At 42.1% G+C, this 24132-nt stretch overlaps 2 long non-coding RNA genes across 2 annotated transcripts in view; one reads left to right on the top strand and one right to left on the bottom strand.

The window, feature by feature from the left end:
* LOC130680299 (uncharacterized) overlaps positions 1–16960 on the top strand; it is a 61712-nt gene extending 44752 nt beyond the window's left edge. Inside the window, exon 4 of the long non-coding RNA XR_008993251.1 lies at positions 14731–16960. This is a non-coding gene — a long non-coding RNA (uncharacterized LOC130680299). The remainder of the gene's footprint in view (positions 1–14730) is intronic.
* Positions 1–24132, bottom strand: part of LOC130680297 (uncharacterized) — a 34200-nt gene that overhangs the window by 9307 nt on the left and 761 nt on the right. The gene's annotated exons all lie outside the window — the stretch shown is intronic.

Genomic DNA, 24132 nt, shown 5'->3' with positions numbered 1-24132 from the left:
CACAAACAGGCCCTTTGCCTACACTTTCATATGCCCTTTATACCCTTGTGTAGAACTCATTGGAGGTCACCACACAGGAACTGCCTTTTTTTTTTTGTATCATTAATCTACACTTACATGACGAATATTATGTTTACTAGGCTCTCCCCTATACCAGGTCCCCCCTATAAACCCCTTTACAGTCACTGTCCATCAGCATAGCAAAATGTTGTAGAATCACTACTTGCCTTCTCTGTGTTGTACAGCCCTCCTCTTTCTCCCACCCCCCCATGCATGCTAATCTTAATACCCCCTTTCTTCTTCCCCCCCTTATCCCTCCCTACCCACCCATCCTCCCCAGTCCCTTTCCCTTTGGTACCTGTTAGTCCATTCTTGCGTTCTGTGATTCTGCTGCTGTTCTGTTCCTTCAGTTTTTCCTTTGTACTCATATTCCAGAGATGAGTGAAATCATTTGATATTTCTCCTTCTCCGCTTGGCTTGTTTCACTGAGCATAATATCCTCCAGCTCCATCCATGTTGCTGCAAATGGTAGGATTTGCCCTTTTCTTATGGCTGAGTAGTATTCCATTGTGTATATGTACCACACCTTCTTTATCCATTCATCTATCGATGGACATTTAGGTTGCTTCCAATTCTTGGCTATTGTAAATAGTGCTGTGATAAACATAGGGGTGCATTGATCTTTCTCAAACTTGATTGCTGCATTCTTGGGTAAATTCCTAGGAGTGCAATTCCTGGGTCAAATGGTAAGTCTGTTTTGAGCATTTTGATGTACCTCCATACTGCTTTCCACAATGGTTGAACTAATTTACATTCCCACCAGCAGTGTAGGAGGGTTCCCCTTTCTCCACAGCCTCACCAACATTTGTTGTTGTTTGTCTTTTGGATGGCAGCCATCCTTACTGGTGTGAGGTGATACCTCATTGTAGTTTTAATTTGCATTTCTCTGATAATTAGCGATGTGGAGCATCTTTTCATGTGTCTGTTGGCCATCTGTATTTCTTTTTTGGAGAACTGTCTGTTCAGTTCCTCTGCCCATTTTTTAATTGCGTTATTTGTTTTTTGTTTGTTGAGGCGTGTGAGCTCTTTATATATTCTGGATGTCAAGCCTTTATCAGATCTGTCATTTTCAAATATATTCTCCCATACTGTAGGGTTCCTTTTTGTTTTATTGGTGGTATCTTTTGCTGTACAGAAGCTTTTCAGCTTAATATAGTCCCACTTATTCATTTTTGCTGTGTTTTCCTTGCCTGGGGAGATATGTTCAAGAAGAGGTCACTCATGTTTCTGTATAAGAGGTTTTTGCTTATGTTTTCTTCCAAGAGTTTGATGGTTTCATGACTTACATTCAGGTCTTTGATCCATTTGGAGTTTACTTTTGTATATGGGGTTAGACAATGGTCCAGTTTCATTCTCCTACATGTAGCTGTCCAGCTTTGCCAGCACCATCTGTTGAAGAGACTGTCATTTTGCCATTGTATGTCCATGGCTCCTTTATCAAATATTAATTGACCATATATGTCTGGGTTAATGTCTGGATTCTCTAGTCTGTTCCATTGGTCTATGGCTCTGTTCTTGTGCCAGTACCAAATTGTCTTGATTACTATGGCTTTATAGTAGAGCTTGAAGTTGGGGAGTGAGATCCCCCCTACTTTATTCTTCTTTCTCAGGATTGCTTTGGCTATTTGGGGTCTTTGGTGTTTCCATATGAATTTTTGAATTATTTGTTCCAGTTCATTGAAGAATGTTGCTGGTAGTTTCATAGGGATTGCATCAAATCTGTATATTGCTTTGGGCAGGATGGCCATTTTGACGATATTAATTCTTCCTAGCCACGAGCATGAGATGCGTTTCCATCTGTTAGTGTCCCCTTTAATTTCTCTTAAGAGTGACTTGTAGTTTTCAGAGTATAAGTCTTTCACTTCTTTGGTAAGGTTTATTCCTAAGTATTTTATTTTTTTTGATGCAATTGTGAATGGAGTTGTTTTTCTGATTTCTCTTTCGGTTGGTTCATTGTTAGTGTATAGGAAAGCCACAGATTTCTGTGTGTTGATTTTGTATCCTGCAACTTTGCTGTATTCCGATATCAGTTCTAGTAGTTTTGTGGTGGAGTCTTTAGTGTTTTTTATGTACAGTATCATGTCATCTGCAAATAGTGACAGTTTAACTTCTTCTTTACCAATCTGGATTCCTTGTATTTTTTTGTTTTGTCTGATTGCCGTGGCTAGGACCTCCAGTACTATGTTAAATAGCAGTGGGTAGAGTGGGCATCCCTGTCTAGTTCCCGATCTCAGAGGAAATGCTTTCAGCTTCTCGCTGTTCAATATAATGTTGGCTGTGGGTTTATCATAGATGGCCTTTATTATGTTGAGGTACTTGCCCTCTATTCCCATTTTGCTGAGAGTTTTTATCATGAATGGATGTTGAACTTTGTCAAATGCTTTTTCAGCATCTATGGAGATGATCATGTGGTTTTTGTCTTTCTTATTGTTGATGTGGTGGATGATGTTGATGGACTTCCGAATGTTGTACCATCCTTGCATCCCTGGGATGAATCCCACTTGGTCATGGTGTATGATCCTTTTGATGTATTTTTGAATTTGGTTTGCTAATATTTTGTTGAGTATTTTTGCGTCTACATTCATCAGGGATATTGGTCTGTAGTTTTCTTTTTTGGTGGTGTCTTTGCCTGGTTTTGGTATTAGGGTGATGTTAGCTTCATAGAATGAGTTTGGGAGTATCCCCTCCTCCTCTATTTTTTGGAAAACTCTAAGGAGAATGGGTATTATGTCTTCCCTGTATGTCTGATAAAATTCCGAGGTAAATCCATCTGGCCCGGGGGTTTTGTTCTTTGGTAGTTTTTTGATTACCTCTTCAATTTCGTTGCTGGTAATTGGTCTGTTTAGATTTTCTGTTTCTTTCTGGGTCAATCTTGGAAGGTTATATTTTTCTAGGAAGTTGTCCATTTCTCCTAGGTTTCCCAGCTTGTTAGCATATAGGTTTTCATAGTATTCTCTAATAATTCTTTGCATTTCCGTGAGGTCCGTCGTGATTTTTCCTTTCTCGTTTCTGATACTGTTGATTTGTGTTGACTCTCTTTTCTTCTTAATAAGTCTGGCTAGAGGCTTATCTATTTTGTTTATTTTCTCAAAGAACCAGCTCTTGGTTTCATTGATTTTTGCTATTGTTTTATTCTTCTCAATTTTATTTATTTCTTCTCTGATCTTTATTATGTCCCTCCTTCTGCTGACCTTAGGCCTCATCTGTTCTTCTTTTTCGAATTTTGATAATTGTGACATTAGACCATTCATTTGGGATTGCTCTTCCTTTTTTAAATGTGCTTGGACTGCTATATACTTTCCTTTTAAGACTGTTTTTGCTGTGTCCCACAGAAGTTGGGGCTTAGTGTTGTTGTTGTCATTTGTTTCCATGTATTGCTGGATCTCCATTTTGATTTTGTCATTGATCCATTGATTATTTAGGAGCGTGTTGTTAAGCCTCCATGTGTTTGTGAGCCTCTTTGCTTTCTTTGTACAGTTTATTTCTAGTTTTATGCCTTTGTGGTCTGAAAAGTTGGTTGGTAGGATTTCAATCTTTTGGAATTTTCTGAGGCTCTTTTTGTGGCCTAGTATGTGGTCTATTCTGGAGAATGTTCCATGTGCACTTGAGAAGAATGTGTATCCTGTTGCTTTTGGATGTAGAGTTCTGTAGATGCCTATTAGGTCCATCTGCTCTACTGTGTTGTTCAGTGCTTCCGTGTCCTTACTTATTTTCTGTCCGGTGGATCTATCCTTTGGGGTGAGTGGTGTGTTGAAGTCTCCTAGAATGAATGCATTGCAGTCTATTTCCCCCTTTAGTTCTGTTAGTATTTGTTTCACATATGCTGGTGCTCCTGTGTTGCGTGCATATATATTTAGAATGGTTATATCCTCTTGTTGGACTGAGCCCTTTATCATTATGTAGTGTACTTCTTTATCTCTTGTTACTTTCTTTGTTTTGAAGTCTATTTTGTCTGATATTAGTACTGCAACCCCTGCTTTCTTCTTGCTGTTGTTTTCCTGAAATATGTTTTTCCATCCCTTGACTTTTAGTCTGTACATGTCTTTGGGTTTGAGGTGAGTTTCTTGTAAGCAGCATATAGATGGGTCTTGCTTTTTTATCCAATCTGTTACTCTGTGTCTTTTGATTGGTGCATTCAGTCCATTAACATTTAGGGTGACTATTGAAAGATATGTACTTATTGCCATTGCAGGCTTTAAATTCGTGGTTACCAAAGGTTCAAGGTTAGCCTCTTTAGTATCTTACTGCCTAACTTAGCTCGCTTATTGAGCTGTTATATACACTGTCTGGAGATTCTTTTCTTCTCTACCTTCTTGTTCCTCCTCCTCAATTCTTCATATGTTGGGTGTTTTGTGCTGTGCTCTTTCTAGGAGTGCTCCCATCTAGAGCAGTCCCTGTAAGATGTTCTCTAGAGGTGGTTTGTGGGAAGCAAATTCCCTCAGCTTTTGTTTGTCTGGGAATTGTTTAATCCCACCGTCATATTTGAATGATAGTTGTGCTGGATACAGTATCCTTGGTTCAAGGCCCTTCTGTTTCATTGTATTAAATATATCATGCCATTCTCTTCTGGCCTGTAGGGTTTCTGTCGAGAAGTCTGATGTTATCCTGATGGGTTTTTCTTTATAGGTGACCTTTTTCTCTCTAGCTGCCTTTAAAACTCTTTCCTTGTCCTTGATCTTTGCCATTTTAATTATTATGTGTCTTGGTGTTGTCCTCCTTGGATCCTTTCTGTTGGGGGTTCTGTGTATTTCCGTGGTCTGTTCGATTATTTCCTCCCCCAGTTTGGGGAAGTTTTCAGCAATTATTTCTTCTAAGATACTTTCCATCTCTTTTCCTCTCTCTTCTTCTTCTGGGACCCCTATAATACGGATATTGTTCCTTTTAGATTGGTCACACAGTTCTCTTAATATTGTTTCATTCCTGGAGATCCTTTTGTCTCTCTCTATGTCAGCTTCTATGCGTTCCTGTTCTCTGATTTCAATTCCATCAATGGCCTCTTGCATCCTATCCATTCTGCTTATAAACCCTTCCAGAGTTTGTTTCATTTCTGTAATCTCCTTTCTGGCATCTGTGATCTCCCTCCGGACTTCATCCCATTTCTCTTGCGTATTTCTCTGCATCTCTGTCAGCATGTTTATGATTTTTATTTTGAATTCTTTTTCAGGAAGACTGGTTAGGTCTGTCTCCTTCTCTGGTGTTGTCTCTGTGATCTTTGTCTGCCTGTAGCTTTGCCTTTTCATGGTGATAGGAATAGTCTGCAGAACTGGGACCAGTGACGGCTGGAAGGACTTCCCTTCTTGTTGGTTTGTGGCCCTCCTCTCCTGGGAGAACAGCGACCTCTAGTGGCTTGTGCTGGGTGGCTGCACGCAGACAGGGCTTCTGCTTCCTGCCCGGCTGCTATGGAGTTTATCTCTGCTTTTGCTGTGGGCGTGGCCTGGCTCGGGCTGCCCCTTTACGAGGCACTGTGTTCTCGCAGTTGTGGATGTGGTCTGGATGCTGTCCTGTGTCCTCTGGTCTTTATTCTAAGAAGAGTTGTCTTTGTTATATTTTCATAGATATATGTGGTTTTGGGAGGAGATTTCCGCTGCTCTACTCATGCCGCCATCTTGGCTCCACCTCCCTCATTGAGAATTTTTACATCTATGTTCATCAGGGATATTGGTCTATACTTTTCTTTTTTTTTTTTGTAGTGTCTTTGCTTGGTTGTGGTTTTAGAGTGATGCTTGCCTTGTAGAATGAGTTTGGAAGTATTCCCTCCTCTTCTACTTTATGGAATAGTTTACAAAGGATGAATATTACCTCTTCTTTAAGTATTTGGTATAATTTGGCTGTGAAGCCATCTGGACCTGGAATTTTGTTTTGGGGGAAATTTTTTTATTAGAAATTCAATGTCATTGATGGTAATTATTCCATTCCGATTTTCTGTTTCTTCCTGGGTCAGTCTTGAAAGGTTGTGTTTTTCTAGGAAGTTGTCCATTTCTTCTAAGCTGTCCAATTTGTTGGCATATAATTTTTCATAGTATCCTCTAATAATTCTTTGTATTTCTGTGGTATTCATTGTGACTCTTCCTTCTCTGTTTCTGATTTTGTGTACTCTCTCTTATTTGTCTGATAAGGCTGGCTAAGGGTTTATCTATTTTATTTGTTTTCTCAAAGAACCAGCTCTTAGTTTCATTAATTTTTTCTATTGTTTTATTCTTCTTTATATTACTTCTTTCTGCTCTGATCTTTATTATGTCTCTCTACTAACTCTGGGCTTCATTTGATCTTTTTTCTAGTTTCTTTAATTGTGTTTAAACTGTTTATTTAGGATTTTTCTTGTTTCTTGAGGTAAACCTGCATTGCTATGTACTTCCCTCATAAAATGGCCTTTGTGGCATCCCAGAAATATTGGACTCTTGTATTTTTATTTCCATTTTTTCCATGTATTGCTTGATTTGGGTTTTAATTTGTTCATTGATCCATTGATTATTTAGAAACATGTTATTTAGCCCCCATGTTTGTAGGCTTGTTTTGTGTAATTTATTTCTAGTTTTTGTACCATTGTGGTCTCAAAAGTTGTTTGATGTAAGTTCAATATTTGTAAATTTATTGGGGCTCTTTTTGTGGCCTAGTATGTGATCTATTCCATGTACACTTGAGAAAAATGTGTATCCTGCTGCTTTTGGGTGGAATGTTCTGTAGATTTCTGTTAAGTCCACCTGATCTAATGTATTGTTCAGTGCCTCTGTTTCTTTATTTATTTTCTGTCTGGCTTATCTGTCTATTGATGTGAGTGGTATGTTAAAGTCTCCTAAAATGAATGTGTTACAATCTGTTTACCCCTTTAAGTTTGTTACTATTTGTTTTACATATTTAGATGTGCCTAGGTTGGGTGTGTAGATATTTATAATGGTTATATCCTCTTGTTGGACTGACCCCTTTATCATTATGTAGTATCCTTCTTTGTCTCTATTTTATTTATTTTGAAATCAATTTTGTCTTAAGTAAGTATTGCCACTACTACTTTTTTCTCCCTATTGTTTGCATGAAATATCTTCTTCCATCCCTTCACTTTAAGCATGTGTATGTCGCTTTGGATCTGAAATGAGTCTCCTGTAGGCAGTGTATAGATGGGTCTTATTTCTTTATCCATTCTGCCACTTTTGATTGGTACATTCAGTCCATTTACATTTAAGATAATTATTGATAAGTATGCACTTATTGCCATCTTATAATTGTTTTCTGGTTGTTTTTATAGCTACTCTTTGTTCCTTTTTTCCTCTCTTATACTCTTTCCTTGTTATTTGATGGTTTTCTTTAGTGTTGTCATTTGGATTTCTCTTTTAAAATTTTTTGTCGATCTACTATAGGCTTTATTTGTGTTTAGCAAAGGTTCAAGGATAGCTTCCTGATTGCTGAGTTGCTGACTACAATCTAAAAGTACTTTTTTTTCCTTCACTTCCTCTTCCACACTTTATGTATTAGATGTCATAGTGAAAAGTATTTAGCCTTAGGAACATTTCCGTCTACAGCAGTCCCTTTAACATACCCTATAATGCTGGTTTAGTTGTTATAAATTCTTTGTGCCTTTGTTTATCTGGAAATTGTTTAATTCCTGCTTCAAATTTAAATGATAATCTTCCTGGATAGAGGATTCTTGGTTGACGGTCCTCCTGTTTCAGTGCATTACATATTTCATGCCACTCACTTCTGGCCTGTAAAGTTTCTGCTGAGAAGTCTGATGATAGCCTTATGGGTTTTCCATTATAAGTAATCTCTTTTTCCTCTTTCTGGCTACTTTCAATACTCTCTCCTTATCCTTGATCTTTGCCATTTTTGTTATTATATGTGTTGGTGTTGCTTTCCTGAGGTTCCTTTTGTTATGGGTTCTCTGAGCTCCCATGACCTGAGTGTCTATTTCCTTCTCCAAATTGGGGCAGTTTTCAACAATTAGTTCTTCAAAGAGACTTTCTATCCCTTTGTCTCCCTCTTCTCCTTCTGGTATCCCTAAAATGAGAATATTGTTCTGTTTGGATTAGTCTCACAGCTCTCTTATTATTCTTTCATTCCTAGAGATCCTTTTTTCTCTGTTCTTCAGCTTCATTGTTTTCCTGTTTCCTAATTTCCATTTCATTCACAGCTTCTTCAGCCTGCAATAATCTACTGTTAAATCTCTCCATTTTGTTTCATTTCAGATACTGTATTCTTCAGCCCTGAGTGGCTCTTTCTCAGGTCTTCTGTCTTTTTGATGGTCTGTCCTGACATCTTGAATACTTTCCTGTAGATCCATAAACATGTTTATAACTTCTACTTTGAAATCTTTATCAAGAAGATTGGTGACTTGTGTTTCATTTAGCACTCTTTCTGGTGTTTTGTCTCGTAGTTTTGTTTGGAACATATTTCTCTGCCTCATTTTGTCAGGGTTTCTGTGTTCCTTCCTTTGTATTAGGTGGCTGTGCTGCTTTCTGACTTATGGAGTAATAGCTTTAAGAAGGAGGCATCCTCTGTGGCCCAAAAGCTCAAGACTCTTTATTGTCCAGTGTGGCAGCCCCAGCTGCTGGCATGCAGGGGGTGGGGCCACCTTTCTGTCTGGCTTCTATAGGGGTCTGAGTCTGGGCAAGCAGTTTGCTTTGGCCACACCTTTGGATCACTGCATAAGTTGGTGTGGGAAGGGCCGCTCTCTGCCTGGCTGCAGCAATGGCTGGGCTTCAGGGTTAGTGGGATGGGCAGGCTGATGTGTGGCTCTGCCCAGGCCCAGCATGCAGCACCAGGCTTGGAAAGCTGGGGGGAGGAAGGATCTTTTGGGGCTGGCTCCTGTAGGCATCTTCCCAGTTGGGCTAAAATGGAGCTGAGAAAGCTGGGAGGGTCTGCCTCTGCCTACCAGGCAGCAATGTCTGACACTACTATTGGGCCAAGTGGGTTGTCTGCGGGCAGCATGCTGAGGGAGGAGCCTCAGGGCTACATTGACAGTGAGGGGGATGGAGTGTTTGGGGCTCCCAAGATTTCCCAACCTGTTGGGCAGAGGGCAGACTGGGATGGGATCGTCCACCTGTCCTTTCTCCTGGGAAGAGAGCTCCGTCCAACACTCACCCCTCTGGTACCGCTCCCCACTGCAGGGAAGTCTTTCACAGCGCCTGTTTTGCTTTTGTCTCAGGGGGACTGGTGGAGCATGCCTGTTCTCCACAAGTGGCTGAGATCTCAGCCTCCCTTGTATTCCACTTATCCTTGGTGTCCAGCCCCATTAATCATCGAACCCCCTATGATGCAAGCTCGTGCTCCAAGAGCAGATCTCCAGGGCCAGGTGGCCAGCGATCCTGGACTCCTACCCTCTCCCCACTCCATTCCTCTTTCTCCCACCTATGGGCTGGGGAGGAGCGAAGGCTTGGGTTCCACTTGATTGCAGCTTTGCCACTTTACCCTTTTCTGTGAGGCCTTCCCTTCTTCCCCACATGTAGGTAGTCTGTTCTGCAGTCTTCAGGTTTAGTTGTATTTGCTGAATTTATGTGTTTTGGGGAGGAGTTTGCCACCTTGCCTTCCTACCACCATCTTTTTCTCCCAGAATCCCCCACATCTCCTTTTTCATGAAATAAATTGATCCTGTCAGAAAAAGTGCAGATATTAATCATTAGACTTTGCCTCCAATATTATGAGGTTTATGGAATTCCTAGGAAAACCCAGGGCCTTGGGAGGCTAATGAGATGAAACTAATCATTAAATAATTATGATAATGATAATAGTGGAAAACACCTAAGTGTTAAGTACTATGACATTTACATAAACAACTTTACGTACATTATTTAATATTTCCAATAAGCAAACTGCCAGTTCCCATTTTCCCAGATGAGATAACTGAGACTCAAAAGTGTCAGGGAGGGAGTGACCACACATGGGCAGGCTTATTTTAGGGCAGTGCAATTTGTTCTAAAATAATTGTGGTGATGAATGTACAACTGTAGATTTACTGAAAATTCATTATATTGTACACTTGAAAAAAGTAAGTTTCATGAGATGTTAAGTTATACTTCAATAAAGCCATTAAAAAAACAAACAATGACAATAAAGGGCCAAAGTGCCTGCTCAAGCTCACTTGGCTTACAGGTTGAGGGCCAGGCGAATTCAGACTTTCTGGTCCCGAGGTACGTGGAGGCGACTTGTGAAAGGGGACTCCTGAGACAGAGACGGTCACAAGGACACCTGATGTCAAATGATGTCTAAGGCTTGCCTCGGGCAAGTGTGAGAGTACCAAAGCCGTCACCACCTCACTTACTCCCAGCAACAAGGAACACTGTCCACCCCGTTTTACCAAGGTGCCCGCATTCTTCATGGCCAGGGGGAGCCCGGGAGCCGCACGCCGATGTTGCCTTTCACTATGTGGATCAGGGCTTTTCAGCCACCTGACAAGGGAGGAGAAGGGAGACATGACAGAAGCTGGTCACTGCTGATCTTGGACCCAGAGCCAACTGGTTAAGGCTGAGCTGGTAGACAGGTGCAGGCAGTGGGTGGACCTGCCAACCCCATAAGAGTCACAGTGGGAAGCAGTTGAGGTACCATTGGGCCTGGTGTAGAGAGGCACACCAGGTATTTAAGGTACTTTGGGTAAAATGGGTAAAGTTGTGACAGAAAACCCAGAGGATGCCAGCACCAGGTTCATCCCTGTCCTGCACAGGGCTAAAGGAGAAATCCTGGGCTACCCTCATGACACTAACGCCCATCCTACTGCCACCTCTAACCGCTGGACGACTCTAAGCAATAGGCTGTACTCCCACCACTTTACCCATGGCTCACAGACGGGAGAGTCTGCCCCAGGTCACACACTAAAATGGAAATAGCAAAGCTGGGCTGGGTGCTTTTCTGTGGTTTTAACCACAGGTTGTCCTGCAATCAAAGAAGCCATTTAGTTCAGCATTCTCTTCTCTCATACAAAATGCTTGAACTTTTCCTACTACAGCCAATGCTCAACCACTTCTAGAGACAAACCTTCAAGGACAGATGATAGTTTTTTTTTTGAGGTATCATTGATATACAATCTTATGTTGGTTTCAAATGTACAACACTGTGGTTCAACAGTTATCCATGTTATTAAATCCTCACTCCCTCTAGTGCAGTCACTAGCTATCAATGTAGAAACATGCTACAGAACCGGCTATATACTCCATACTATACGACCATCCCCTTGTAACTTATATTGTCATTGCAAATTATTGTGCCCCTCACCCTCTCCTCCAACCTTCCCCAACCCCTTCCCCTTGGTAACCACTAGTCACTTCTCAGCGTCTATGAGTCTACCGCTGTTTTATAAGGACAGATGATAGTTTATCTTAAAATAGCTTTGGCACTAGCACAGTCTTCTTTAGAAACACCTTCTAAGATTCAACCAAAAATCTTCCTTCATGTGCGATTTAAGAGGTTGCTAAAGAGGAGGCCTCCTGTGTTGATTGCTTCATCTTGCAAACCTTGACTAAGCTCATTGTGCCCAGGCTTTGTGTTAGGCATGGGTAGACGGGGAGGTAAACGAAGTCAATCATTTCATTTGCTGTCAGGTTTCTCGCAGTCTGGGAGCCAGTCTGAACCATGCTAGAATTAGCAGACCTTTTACTGAAAAATTACTATGTGCCAGCCACTGTGCATGGATTATCTCAATGATCCTCAACAATCGTCAGAGGTAGATAACTATTATGATCTCCATTTGAGAAAATTGAGGCCAAGATAGGTTTAGTAGCTTGTTCCAGGTTACACAACTTAGTAAGTGGCAGATCTGGGATTTGAACTCAATTCTATCTGACTCCAAAAACCAGTGCTCACATCCACAATGTTCTACTGACCCAGGTCAATCTCAAGCCTGGGATTCTTTGATTCTGCTAGCAAAGGCTTGGTCTATTTTCTTCAGTGAAGGCACATGTTCTCACTGGCAACATCATCTCCCTAAAGATGAGCTCAGATGCTACCTGTAACACAAGCCATCCCTGTTCACCATCTGGAAGGAACACCCTCTTTTTCTGAACCCTCAAAGAGCACAGACTTCACTTGTGCCCTTCTCTCTGGAGTCGTTGTCATGTGTATGCAAATCGCCTTCCCTAGGCTGTGAGAGCCTCAGTGCAAGGACATAAAGGCGTCTCATGTTCACTGCTGTGGTCCTGTGATGTCCAGGTGCTCGACCATGCTGAGTGACAGGACCCCTGCAGAGTCATGCTTCGGATTCACAGCATTATCTTCATGGAGAATTATCTTTACCACTCAGACAACTTCTCTACAGCTCCCTTTGCCTGTTGAGAATAGGGAAGAGCTCAGACTTAGTTCCTTCAGTTACTGGAAAGAAGGAAAAAATTTCCACAAAGGTCTCAGCTATGAGATCTCAGGCCCAGAAGCTCCTTTTGGAGAGCAAAGGATACCTGTGAGATCCCACTGGCCTTCTCCAGGCAGCAGGGGACCTCCCTGGGGGCACCAGGGCAATCTCTGTACTGTACCCTGCGAGGACTGGTTGCTGGTGGAGGCACCCCCGTGCAGCTGGATGCTCTGCTCTCAGGCCCAGGCTTGTGTAGGTGAGGTGCTGAGAGCCACCACGGCTTTGGCAGGGGCTGGAGCAAGAGCAGCTTTGGCATGTGGGAGCTGCAAGGCCCAGCTCTTGAAGGCTTGGCCCTTTGCAGTCTCGGGAGCTCTAATACCCTCTTGCCTGGAGTGACACAGGCTTTGCTCCTAAGGAAGAACAAAGGGCCCAAAGTATGAATGGAGGAACAAACAGGCGTCTCCTCCACCCACACAGGGACTCATCACAGTTGCTTCAACAGTCTGTTCTTTCCATTCTTTCTTCCTGCACAAATACTGAGTACCCATGGCCAGGCACTTAGCTGGATGCTGGGAATCTACTGATTCTAGGCAGTGAAGTCCTTGCCTTCCATGAGCTTAGCTAGAAATCATGATTATTAATCATGGATCCCCTTAAGTAAGCAAAAAATGTCAACTTTGATAAATTATCTGAAGAAAAATTAAGAGGCCAGAGTGCGGAACAATAGCAGTTACTCTTGTAAAGAGGGTTAGCAAAGATTTTCCCAGGGAAGAGAGAAGTACCTTGCATGGCACTGTTCCCTTCAGCTTCTTGCTGTAAGTAAATGCGGCTCCCCCTGAGGTCACAGGGTCCTCTGCAGACCTCTAAGAGAAGACAGTCTGCCCCACACCTCTCCTACCGCATGGCCAGGAGCAAGTTGCTCCTGCTGATCTCCTCCCTCATGCTGGCTCCTCCTGGACCTGTGCCACCTTTGCTTGCTGCAGCATGCAAGCCCTCAAGGCCATTGTTCATCCTTCACCCAGTACCTTCTCTCTCTCTTGCCCTTTCTCCCTCCTTCCTTTCACTGTGACCATGCTTGATGATTTCAGCCAACTAAATGAATCATCTGGACTCCAGCCTCTTATATCCTTGTCCACTTTTGCTTCCAAATAGTTTGCCCTCCACCCTGCCTCAGATACCCACTTCCACCATCATACCCTAGACCTTGTCATTACCCAAAACTGCACTGTCTTCAAAATCTCTATTTTAAGCATCTTATTCTCTGGGTGGCTCACCAACTCCTACCCACGAGTTTGCAGACTCTACCAGATCTTTGGCTTCATCAAGGCTTTTGGGCTACCAATACTACTCTGCCACCCACCCGCTGCTCTTCCCTCCCTCCCATCTTCACCAAGCGACTGGTCGGTCATTGCACTCACTCCCTGCCACACGCTCTCATGCCTCCTGCCCCTCTGCATCCAAGCAGTTGAATATGCCTAGAGAAAAATACACAGATTTGCCAACTGGTGGCATTTTAAATTCATGCGCTCAAAACTTAGGTGAGTCCTAGAACTGCTAGGTGGCTCTCTTAGTTGTCTTATTTATGTTGCTCTTCCATTCTTCAAGAGGACAAGTTCTCTCTCTTTTCTTGATTCAAACCTCCATTAGTCTCCCCTTTTCATTCTCAGCTAATGACATTGTTCTTATTTCATTGAGAAAATAGAAGCAATCAGAAGAGAACTTCCTTATCTTCCGGCCACTAAATCTACCCACTGACCTGTGTCTGAATCCATATACTAGGCTTTTTCTCCCGTGAAAATAACTGAGCCATCCTCATCCTGTCTTAAGCGCCTTCGTCTTGTGCCCTGACCTCATCTGCTTTCCTTCACCTGCTCCAGAACTTTACTCCAACAACAGTCCTTCCCTCTCTCTTGCATTATCAAAATTTCCCTTTCTACTGCATCATTCCCATGAACATATAAACATACCATAGTATCTTTTCTCTTTCATTTTTCGGCTCCCTTTCATAGCAAAGCTCCTTAAAAGAGTTGTCTCTGCTCACTTTTTCCAATATCTTGCTTTCCATCTCTTGAGACCACTCCAGCAGATTTTCTTCCTTATTGCTTCACTGAAGCTATTCTTGCCAAAGGCAAAATACCTCCTGTTGCCAAATCCAATAGCTGAACCTTAGTCCTCTTCTTAACAGTAGGAATTTCAGTCCTTTTTACACTTATAATTTCACCACAGTGGTGGGTAGACTCTAAGATGCACCCTCCCTTGACATTCATGGTATCTACTCTCTTGTATATTCCCTCCCCTTCAGTGTGCTTGCTTCTAACCAATAGAATGTGGCACAGGTGATTAGATGTCACTTTCATGATTGCATTATGTTATGTAAGATTTTGCCTTACTAACTGACTCTCTAGAGACTTCAAGGTCTAGCTGGCTTTGAAGAAATAAGTGGCCATATTGGGAGGCCCACATGGATAGAAGCTGACAGCCGGCAAGAAGCTGCAGCCCTCAGTCTTACAATGACAAGGAAATTAATTGTGCCAACAGCCTGAGTGAGCTTGGAGGAAGATTCTGTGGCAGTTATGCCTCCAGATGAGAATGCAGCCCAGCCGGCACCTGACTGCAGCCTTATGAGCCCTGTTAAGCAGAGGACCCAGTTAAGCTGTGCCTCAGAAACTGTGAGACAATAAATGTGTGTCATTTTAAGCCACTAAATTTGTGGTAATTCATTACATAGCAACAGAAAACTAATATAACCACTCATCTTTTTATATGGTTATGTTTTTCCCATAATGGTATCTTATATGGCATTTTAAAAAAACTCAGAAGTGATTTATTTGCATATTAGACAGGTATTGTCCTGTACCTTCATGTGGCAAATTGTAACCACAGAGCCCTAAGGTGTAAGTGAGGAGTCATAGGAGAATGAACCCAGAGGTTGTCGCACTTGCTACCGAGTGTGACCTTGAACAAATACCTTTGTCCGTCTGAGGCTCCGTGTCCCATCTGTACAACTAATGGGTTGCAGCGGACCATTTCAAAGAGACTCTAAAGGGCGCTACACAGTGACTGTGGCTGACCCGGGACCTGCCCAGTCATCCCTGGCAGGAGGGAGGCAGCTGAAGCAGAGGACTCACAGGGCTGGAGGATTCAGGAGACAGCCTCTCCCTATTTTCATGAGCGAGAAACTGAAGCCCAGGTTGAAAGGGCTTGCTAGTAAATGGCAGAGCTGGCCTCAGCCCTTGCCCTTGGGCTCCTACCCCGGTGCCTTTTCAGTGGAGCAGAAGGGGCTTCTCTCTTCTAGCCTCCCAGGCCCCTTGTCACCGCTGTGAAGTGAACCCCAGGGCCCATGCTCCATAGATGGGGTTCTGTGGGCTTGCTGCAGATCTCCGAAAGCCTGGGCCCAGTCCTGGGAATGCTGCTGATCCAACGGCGCTTTCTCCTGCCTTACTTCAGGAGGACCTACCAGTTGGCCCTGTGTGTGCCAAGCTAGAGAGCAAGGAAGCTGTTGGCTGAGTAAGAGGTTGGCGAGGGTCCGTGGCTGAGGTGGAAGCAGGTTTCAGGTAGGCAGGGGCTACAGCTTTGGAGAACCTGAGTCCAGTGAGCTCACAGAGGCTTCCCCCAGCATAATCTTGCTTTAAAAATTAATACTCACACTAAGGTACACATGGCCATGATTAAAGTATTAATTTTTTAACCAAAGGAATTTATAATTAAAAAATTAGAGTCTCCTTATCTGACCCTCTTCACTCAAAGTCCCTCTTTCTGGGGGCTATGCTTATTTACTTATTTATTTGCTTGTTTGTTTATTTATTTATATTTTTATATTTTCATGTTTTTTTTTAAGGTATGCTTGATATACACTCTTATGAAGGTTTCACATGAAAAAACAATGTGGTTGCTATATTTACCTGTATTACCAAGTCCTCACCCACACCCCAATGCAGTCACTGTCCATCAGTGTAGTCAGATGCCACAGATCCACTATGTGCCTTCTCTGTGCTACACTGTTCTCCCCGTGGTCCCCCACACTATGTGTACTAAACATAATACCTCTGGGGTCTATGCTTTTTTAAAAATCAGTTTTCTCTTTTAGTTCTTTGGTTCTCCATCTCTTTATACAGCATATCTTAATGATATCTCTCCATTTATCAATGTTGGAAGAAAATTCACACCTGTTGATATCCCCCACTCTTCCTCTCCTCAGTACAGTTATTTCACTATTTTAGACCTTTATTACTTACTTTTGTAACTTTAAATTATATAACCATAAACTTCTTACAAGTTATAAATATTTGCAGTGTTTCCTATTGCTGTTGCAACAAGCATAAATGTAGTGTATTAAAACAACACAAAACTTATTCTCAAGCAGTTTTGGAGGTCAGGAATCTGAAAATCAAGATGTCGACAGGGCTGGGTTCTTTCTGGGGACTCTAGGGAGAACCCACTTCCTTGCTTTCCCAGCTCCTAGAGGCCTCCCGCGTTCTCTGGGCTTGTGGCTCCTTCCTCCATCTGCAAAGCCATCATTTCTCTGTCCTTCCTGCCTCCCTCCTTTAAGAACACTTGTGATTACGTCAGGCCTACTTTGCTAATCCGGGACAATCTCCTTACATCAAGACTCTTAATTCAGTCTCATCTGCAAGGCCCTTTGCTGTCTAAGGCAGCACACGCACAGGTTGTGGGGATTAGGGCATGAACAGCCTTGGGGGCCACTGTTCTGCCCACTCCATTGTACATCCCTGTTTACCTAGAAAAGTCCCATTACATGCCTGTTGTTCTGACATAAATATTAATCCAGCCCCTGTCATTCTCAAAAGTGTTTACATTTGAACAAAAATTACATGAACATTCTGTATATCCAGTGCTTTCCAATCATTTTTATATCAGAACACATGTGGAAAATGATTACCTTTTATAGGTCCTCAGGATAAAAGAACAAGCCTGCTCATGACTGGACATAATTGTCTCAGGAGCTCCAGCCACCTCAGGACCTGCCTGGCTGCTCCAAAGGGTAAGAGGATCAGTATCTCAGTACCCTTATTACTCATTTTTGGTACCCCAGTGGCCATTGCACACCACCAGGAATTTTTCCTCATGTTAAAGCAATATAACCCATTTAAGGCTGGCTCTTTCGATGTGCTCCCGTCGGGGCAGCATTCTGTGCCAAGGGGTGCACCCGGGTCTCAGACACATGGACTGAGGCCTCTGCCACTGCAGTGCTGCCTGCAGCTTAATTCAAGCTGTCTGTCAGAGTGAGGTACCCCTTGGCATCTTTGCACAGCTGCCCTCCAGTTCGGTGTCCCTGCAGAATTAGCCATCTCTCATGCACTCTCCCAGCCATCGGAGTTTTGGCACTGGCGGCAGAGCAGAACTATTGGATTCACAGGAGGGGATTTTGAAAACCTTGCAAATTTTTTCTCTGGGGCTACAGAATGCATAAGACTCTTAACTTTGTAATGTATTTTTTTTCTTTAAACAAACATACTTCATTTACCACAGAAATACTAGTGGCAAAATGGTTTATCACCATTACCTCCTTTAAAATCACCAAAAACATCACAACAGCTTGGCTCAGAGGTGGGGTACAGTGTGCCGATCCAGCAGCAGCACTTTCCCTATGGATCTGAGCCATCTGCTCCCTTAGCAGGGTACTTGCCTTAGGAGCTGATCTTCATTTCAACTCTGTTGCTAATTCACTTGACAGGATGTACCCTCCTCAGTCAGCAGCACGTCAGGTCATGATGGCGTTTGGCTCTCTTTATAGGAACTTTATCTCTTCTAATATCCATTCCAAAATTTAAATTAATTTTTCAGCACTTATGTCACTTGAGTGGATTCTTGAATTATATTGTTATGATTTACAGAATATTTCAAATTATACTAAAGGCGAATGCTTATATTATAGATAGTAATTATTCAAACCACCCACAGAAGTGCCATGTGACAATGGTACTTCTCTCTAGATTCTGGAAAAAATAAATGGGCATTTCTACGTTTCTGCCAAAGTGGCCCCTATATGACAATGCACAGTGTAGCACAATTTACAGTTCAGTCTCTGAGCATCGGTCTGGCTATTATGGGCTATCTCATGAAATTTTAAATTTGGATGGGATTCTAAATACTTAAATTCTGCACATGAAGTGGAATTAATATTTTTATATCACATTATCTTAAATTCACATAATTCAAATATATATACAGAGACTATGTTGTGTGTATATGCTCTGGGTTTTTTTTTCTTAGCAAAATGTGCTCATTCTAGGTATGCTATTTGGTCACCTTTGTATGATGTGGGAGCCAAGGGGCTTTTGGAGGCTGGAGGAAGGGGACACATGGTATGTGCGACTCTGGGGGCAACACTGCTCCTCTCTGGGCCTCAATCTCTCCACTTAAAGATGAGGGGCTGGATTCACTGACCCCTTGGGGGCTTTGGAGCTCTAATGATCTGTAATGGAAGGAGGCTCCTGGAAGAATTCCTCATTCTCTTTTTGTCTAAAGAGGTAGAAAGAAGGAAAAGAAAATGAACAAATAAAAGGAAAAATGGGAAGCACGTAAGTGTTGATAAAAAGGGGAAAAGGAAAGAAGCAGCAAGATGCCTGGACTCACAATGTGTATGGACTTAATTTATTTACAAAAAACAACTGACAGTGTTCTTTAAGAGCAATGGCTCTGGGCTTAAGAGTTTGACCCCTGGCTTTTTCACCTATGTTCTTGTGTGACTTTGGACACAGTGTCTCTTTACCTCGATCTCCTCATCTATTAAGTGGAATTGAAGATAATTACCTCATAGGACTGAGGAGTGATTGAGTTTGTAAAGCACTTAGCACCTGGCACATAGTGTGCACTCAGTGAACCTGAGCTACTGTTATCATTGTCATCACTTCTGGGGTCCCTCTGAGACACCCAGGACAGAAATTCTTCCCTTAAGGCATCTGTAGGCCCACCCTTCTGCTTTTCATCAGACTGAACAACTGCAACTCTTAGTTATGCACCCATGGAAGAAAAGTGGGCACTTCCCCCACCCCACCCCACCACCCAAATGTCAACAGCAAGAACACTGACAGTCACCTCTCCAGTGGGGGTCCCAAGTACTCTGACACCTCCTGTGGTTGAGAGATGGGGAAGCAGAGGCTCAGGCGGGTGGAGTCACTGCCAAAGCTATAAGTGGGGCTGGAAAATTACATCCCAGCCCACTGCTCCGCAGCAGCACGCATAACCTGGGACGACTCTTTCCTTTCTCCAGGAGCAGGGTTGGTGCACATATTCCTTTCACTCCTGCTTTGCTAACTGCGTCCTGGGGAACGACGTGTGTGGGGAGACGGTTAAGGACATGGTCTCTGGAATGCTGGCCTCTCAGGAAGGTCATCCTCAAGGGCAGTAATTCTCAACATAAGGGAGTGTCAGAATCACTCGGAAGGCTTGTTAAAACAGGCTGCGGGGCTCCACCCCGGGGTTTCCGATGCAGTAGGTGTGGAGTGGGAACCAGAATTTGCTCTGCTAATTAATTCCCAGGTGATTCTGATACTGTTGGTCCAGGAACCACACTTTGAGAAGCATGGGTGTAGTGGTTAAAATAGAGTGCATACTGTAAGGCAAAGTTGCTAATAGAATGTGCTATCAGCAAGAGATTATATTTAACATGAGTGTATGTTAAAATACATCAGAGCCTTAAGAGGTCCTATGAAAGTTGGAAAACAATAGTCTATATATTGAAAATGGAGCAGAGATGGGGGTAGACATGACTGGCTTTACATATGTTGCGTATTTTTCCAGTTTCTTTATGCATATACAATCAACAGAAGATAATCCCCTCCTTTTTATATGGAGTATCACTGTTCTCTTCGTTTTTTCCCCTTAAGAATATATACATACAGAATTTGCTCCTAAGTAACTTAGGGTGCAGGGGCATTGGGTGGGAATGTAGATGATCAGTGGGGAGGTAGTACTGGGTTGGGATTTAGACAAACACGGCTGGCCAAGAACTCTCGCCAAAGAGAGCTGGTTTCACTGCACCACTGAAACAAAGCTGCTCATTTGAACATGATCAATAGTCACACTTGGTAGGATACAATGGTAAGCTTTCAGGTTTCTTCTTGTGTGACCAAGTAGTAGCATTTGACATAGGTGGTCACTGCCCTCCTTGAAAACTCTCACTTGGCTTTGAAGATGCCTCTGGCCCTGCTTTCCTCTTAGCTAGTGCCCATGCCTTTGCAGTTCCTTTTGTCCATTCCTAGTCACCTTTCTGTCCCCCCCGGAACTAGGTGTTTCAGATTCCTCTCATCTTTACTTGCATTCACTTCCTTGGTGATCTCATCAGGTCTCTTTGCTTAGCTGCCATCAATATGCTGACAATGCCAAATTTTTTTCTCCAGGCTTGACCTCTCCCCTCTCTGCAATAATCTCAGTGCTTGCCTGACCTCTTCCCTTGAATGTCTAACAGGCACTTCACAAACAACAATCTCCCTTTGTTCCCCAACAAGGTTGATCTTGCCAATGTCTTCCTGAGCTATCCTTCCTGTTGCTCAGGCTAAAGTATTTGTGTCCTCTCTCATACTCCATCTCCTATCCATCAACTTTCCAGCCTACCATAAAAATACTTCCAGAAACTGACCACCTCTCACCACTCTCACTACTATCACACTTGTTAAGTCACTGGAACCTTATCCTGAATTACTGCAACTACAGCCTGTTCCTGATCCTGCCCTTGCTTATATCAACCCAGTAGACAAAGCATGCTTTTAAACCCAAGTCAGATCATTGGCATTGCTCAACTCCTCCAGGACCTTTCAATCTCATTCAGAGTAAAAACCAAAGTCCTTAAATGGCTCACAGATCTCTACACAATTTCCCCTACCTGCTATTGCTCTGACCTACTCGACTTCTCTTCCTAGTCACTCTGCTCCAGCCACACTGACCTCCTTGTCATTCTTCAAACACGTTAGGCACATTCCCATCCCAGTGCCTAACATGTGCACATGTGCTCTTTCCTCTGCCTGGAATGCTCCTCCCAAACAAATCCATATAGCTTGTTTGCTCACCTACTTTAGGTCTTTGTTTAGATAGCACCTCTCAACGGGATCTTCCTTGCTATTTAGAGAGACTGCAATCCCTTCCTCTGCCCCTGGACTCTCTTTCTCACATCCCTGGCTTTTCTCCATAACAGATACACCTACTGATACGATATGTCTATTGTTTATTTTTGTTGCCTGTCTCTCCTCATTAAAACATACACTTGGCAAGAGCAGGGATTGTTGTCTCTTTTGTTCGCTGTTAATTCCCAGTGCCCAACAAATAGTTATTCATAAAAATAAATAAATAAATAGTTATTAAGAAAAAGTTCCTTATTCTTATCTTACTCTTCTGTTTGATTCATTTTTGTTACTACATTTTCATTTTCAAAGAGTTGTTTTTATCTTAGAATATTCTTTTTTAAAAACAATATTTGTTGTTGTTCTTAGTTCACGATTGCAACATCTTATCTCTATGAAGATATTTGTTCATCCATTTGGTTTTTGTATAGTCTCCTGCAAGATGTTTTCATATGTTTGTGCATTTACTTCTTCTTCTAACTTTTATCTTACAGGCTTTTCTCAGATGTCTGGTAAGCTCTTGAAATTTTTTAAATTAACCTTCAGAGGCATACTTTAATTGTCTAGGTAATGGCTTTTGACAAGTACATAAATCCATGTAATGACCATACCAAACAAGATGCAGAATATTAGCATCACCCAGAAAGCTCTCTTTTGTCTCTGTGCAGTCAGTCCCCACCCCACATATTCCAAACAACCATTTATCAGCTTTCTCTTATTACACAGGTTTTACTCATTCTATAAATCAAGTCATATAGTATGTAATCTTTTGTGTCCAGCTTTTTCCACCTAGGATAATGAGATGCATCCATGTTTTTGCATGTAACAATAGTTCTTTTCTGCCACGTACGCCACAATTTATTTACCAATTCACCTATTGATAAATACCTGGGTTTTTATTAGCTTAGCTTTATTAAGCTCTCCCATGTGAACATCTGAGTACACCTCTCTGTGTGGCCCACAGCCAGGATTACGGTGAGGCAATCCAGGAAGGCCAGCTCACAAAATTTAAGGAAAGCACTCACTCTGATGTTCATATAAGGGCCAGTCATGCACTTGGCACAACCCTGTGAGTGAGTGCCTCCTTAAATTTACCAGCCCAGGTACCTCACTTGCCTCACCCTAGTCCAGGTGTGGACATATGTTTTGATTTTTCTTGGGTAAACACCTATAAGTAGATTTGCTGGATTATAGGATAGTTCTGTGTTTAACTTTACAAAAAACTGTCAGTTTTCCAAAATAGTCGCATCATTGTACACTTCCACAAACAATGGATGAAACTTCCAGTTGCTCCTCTCCCTCACTGACAAGTATAATTCCAGTCTTGTCTTCTCTGTTGCTGCAGACGGATCATTTCCAGCAAACAGGGCTCATCGGTGTGATTCTTTCTGTCATCCTCATCTTCTTGGCTTCCCAGATCCAAACCAGATTCAGGACAGCTTTTATCTGCTAGTCTTGCCGTACTGTTTCCACACCCATTTTTGCAAACAAAAGGGATATAGCTGTGCATTTCTAAGTGAGCTCTTCACCTTCAGAACGAGAATTTTCACTGGTGGTTTTCTGAGATGTGTCTCCACTGGGGCCCTTCATTTCTCTCTGAGTTTCTTTCCTGTTCTTCACAGCTTCTGTCTGACCATGGCTGCTTGTTAGCCCTTACACATAATTTGCTATCTGTGGATTCTATTTATCTTCTGGCTTTGCTGAAAATAGAATTTGAAGTTTTTCCTTTTTGCTTTTGTATAGTTTTGGGGAGTAAAAGAGTCAAAATGCTTATTTAAACATCCATTTGAACTGGAAAACTCTGTATTTCCAAAAAACTGTGGAAGTGGAAATGGAAGTGGAGATTTGTGTATTTGGGCAAAGTTACTTGGGAACAATAAGGAGAACAATAAACATATATAAAGTTATTGTATGTTAATTTCTAATTAGGACTGCCTAATGATAAGGTTGATAGAGTCCTAACAGTATCTGAAAATGAAGCAACCTTTTTTCTAGGGTCTCTCTAGTAAGGATGCAGTAGTCAGGTATCAGAAAAGATCTTTATTTATAGTCAGTGCATCCCAGGATCAGATTGGGGAAGGCAAGTTCCCACTTGCACCAGAAATTCCGATAGGAAGCAGTGTGATTCTCATAAGATCTGGCTTTCTTGGGCTAAGCATTAGAAGGAGCCATACAAACATTGAAATGCAAGGCCTGGAGGGAACCTAAAGGGTGCACTCCTTGATTTGGGCAAATCAGCAGCATTCCAAGCCCAGTTCCTAGCACTGAGAAGTCAATGAACTGATGGGTTCTTCCAGGGATGGGATGAATTCACTGGCCTTTCTGTTTTGAATTGAGCATGAATGTGCATTCTTTTCTCTTTCTCTGGTGAAATGAACCAACTGGAGTAGATTTTTTAAAACATATATATAAAACATACAGAAGTTCTAAACATATATAAAGTAATATGTTTATGAAATGATTTAAACAGTATACACAGTGAAGACAAAGTCTTAAGCAAAACAATAATTCTAAATTTTAGGATCACAAATCTGTACCTGTCTATATATTCTTGTATAAATACATAGTATAGGATTTGGAGAACAATACTCCAATGCTGGTAACTAAATTTTTGGAGAGAAGAATGAATTTGGATGAAGGAGAATTTTCACTGTTTATATACTTACAAACCTCTAATAAGAATATATTAAAATATTACTTACACAGTGTTTCCTGAATATTCTAACA

This window comes from Manis pentadactyla, chromosome 2, assembly GCF_030020395.1.
Source record: "Manis pentadactyla isolate mManPen7 chromosome 2, mManPen7.hap1, whole genome shotgun sequence".
In the NCBI taxonomy this organism is placed as follows: domain Eukaryota; kingdom Metazoa; phylum Chordata; class Mammalia; order Pholidota; family Manidae; genus Manis; species Manis pentadactyla.
This window is presented reverse-complemented; position numbering and strand designations above follow the sequence as displayed.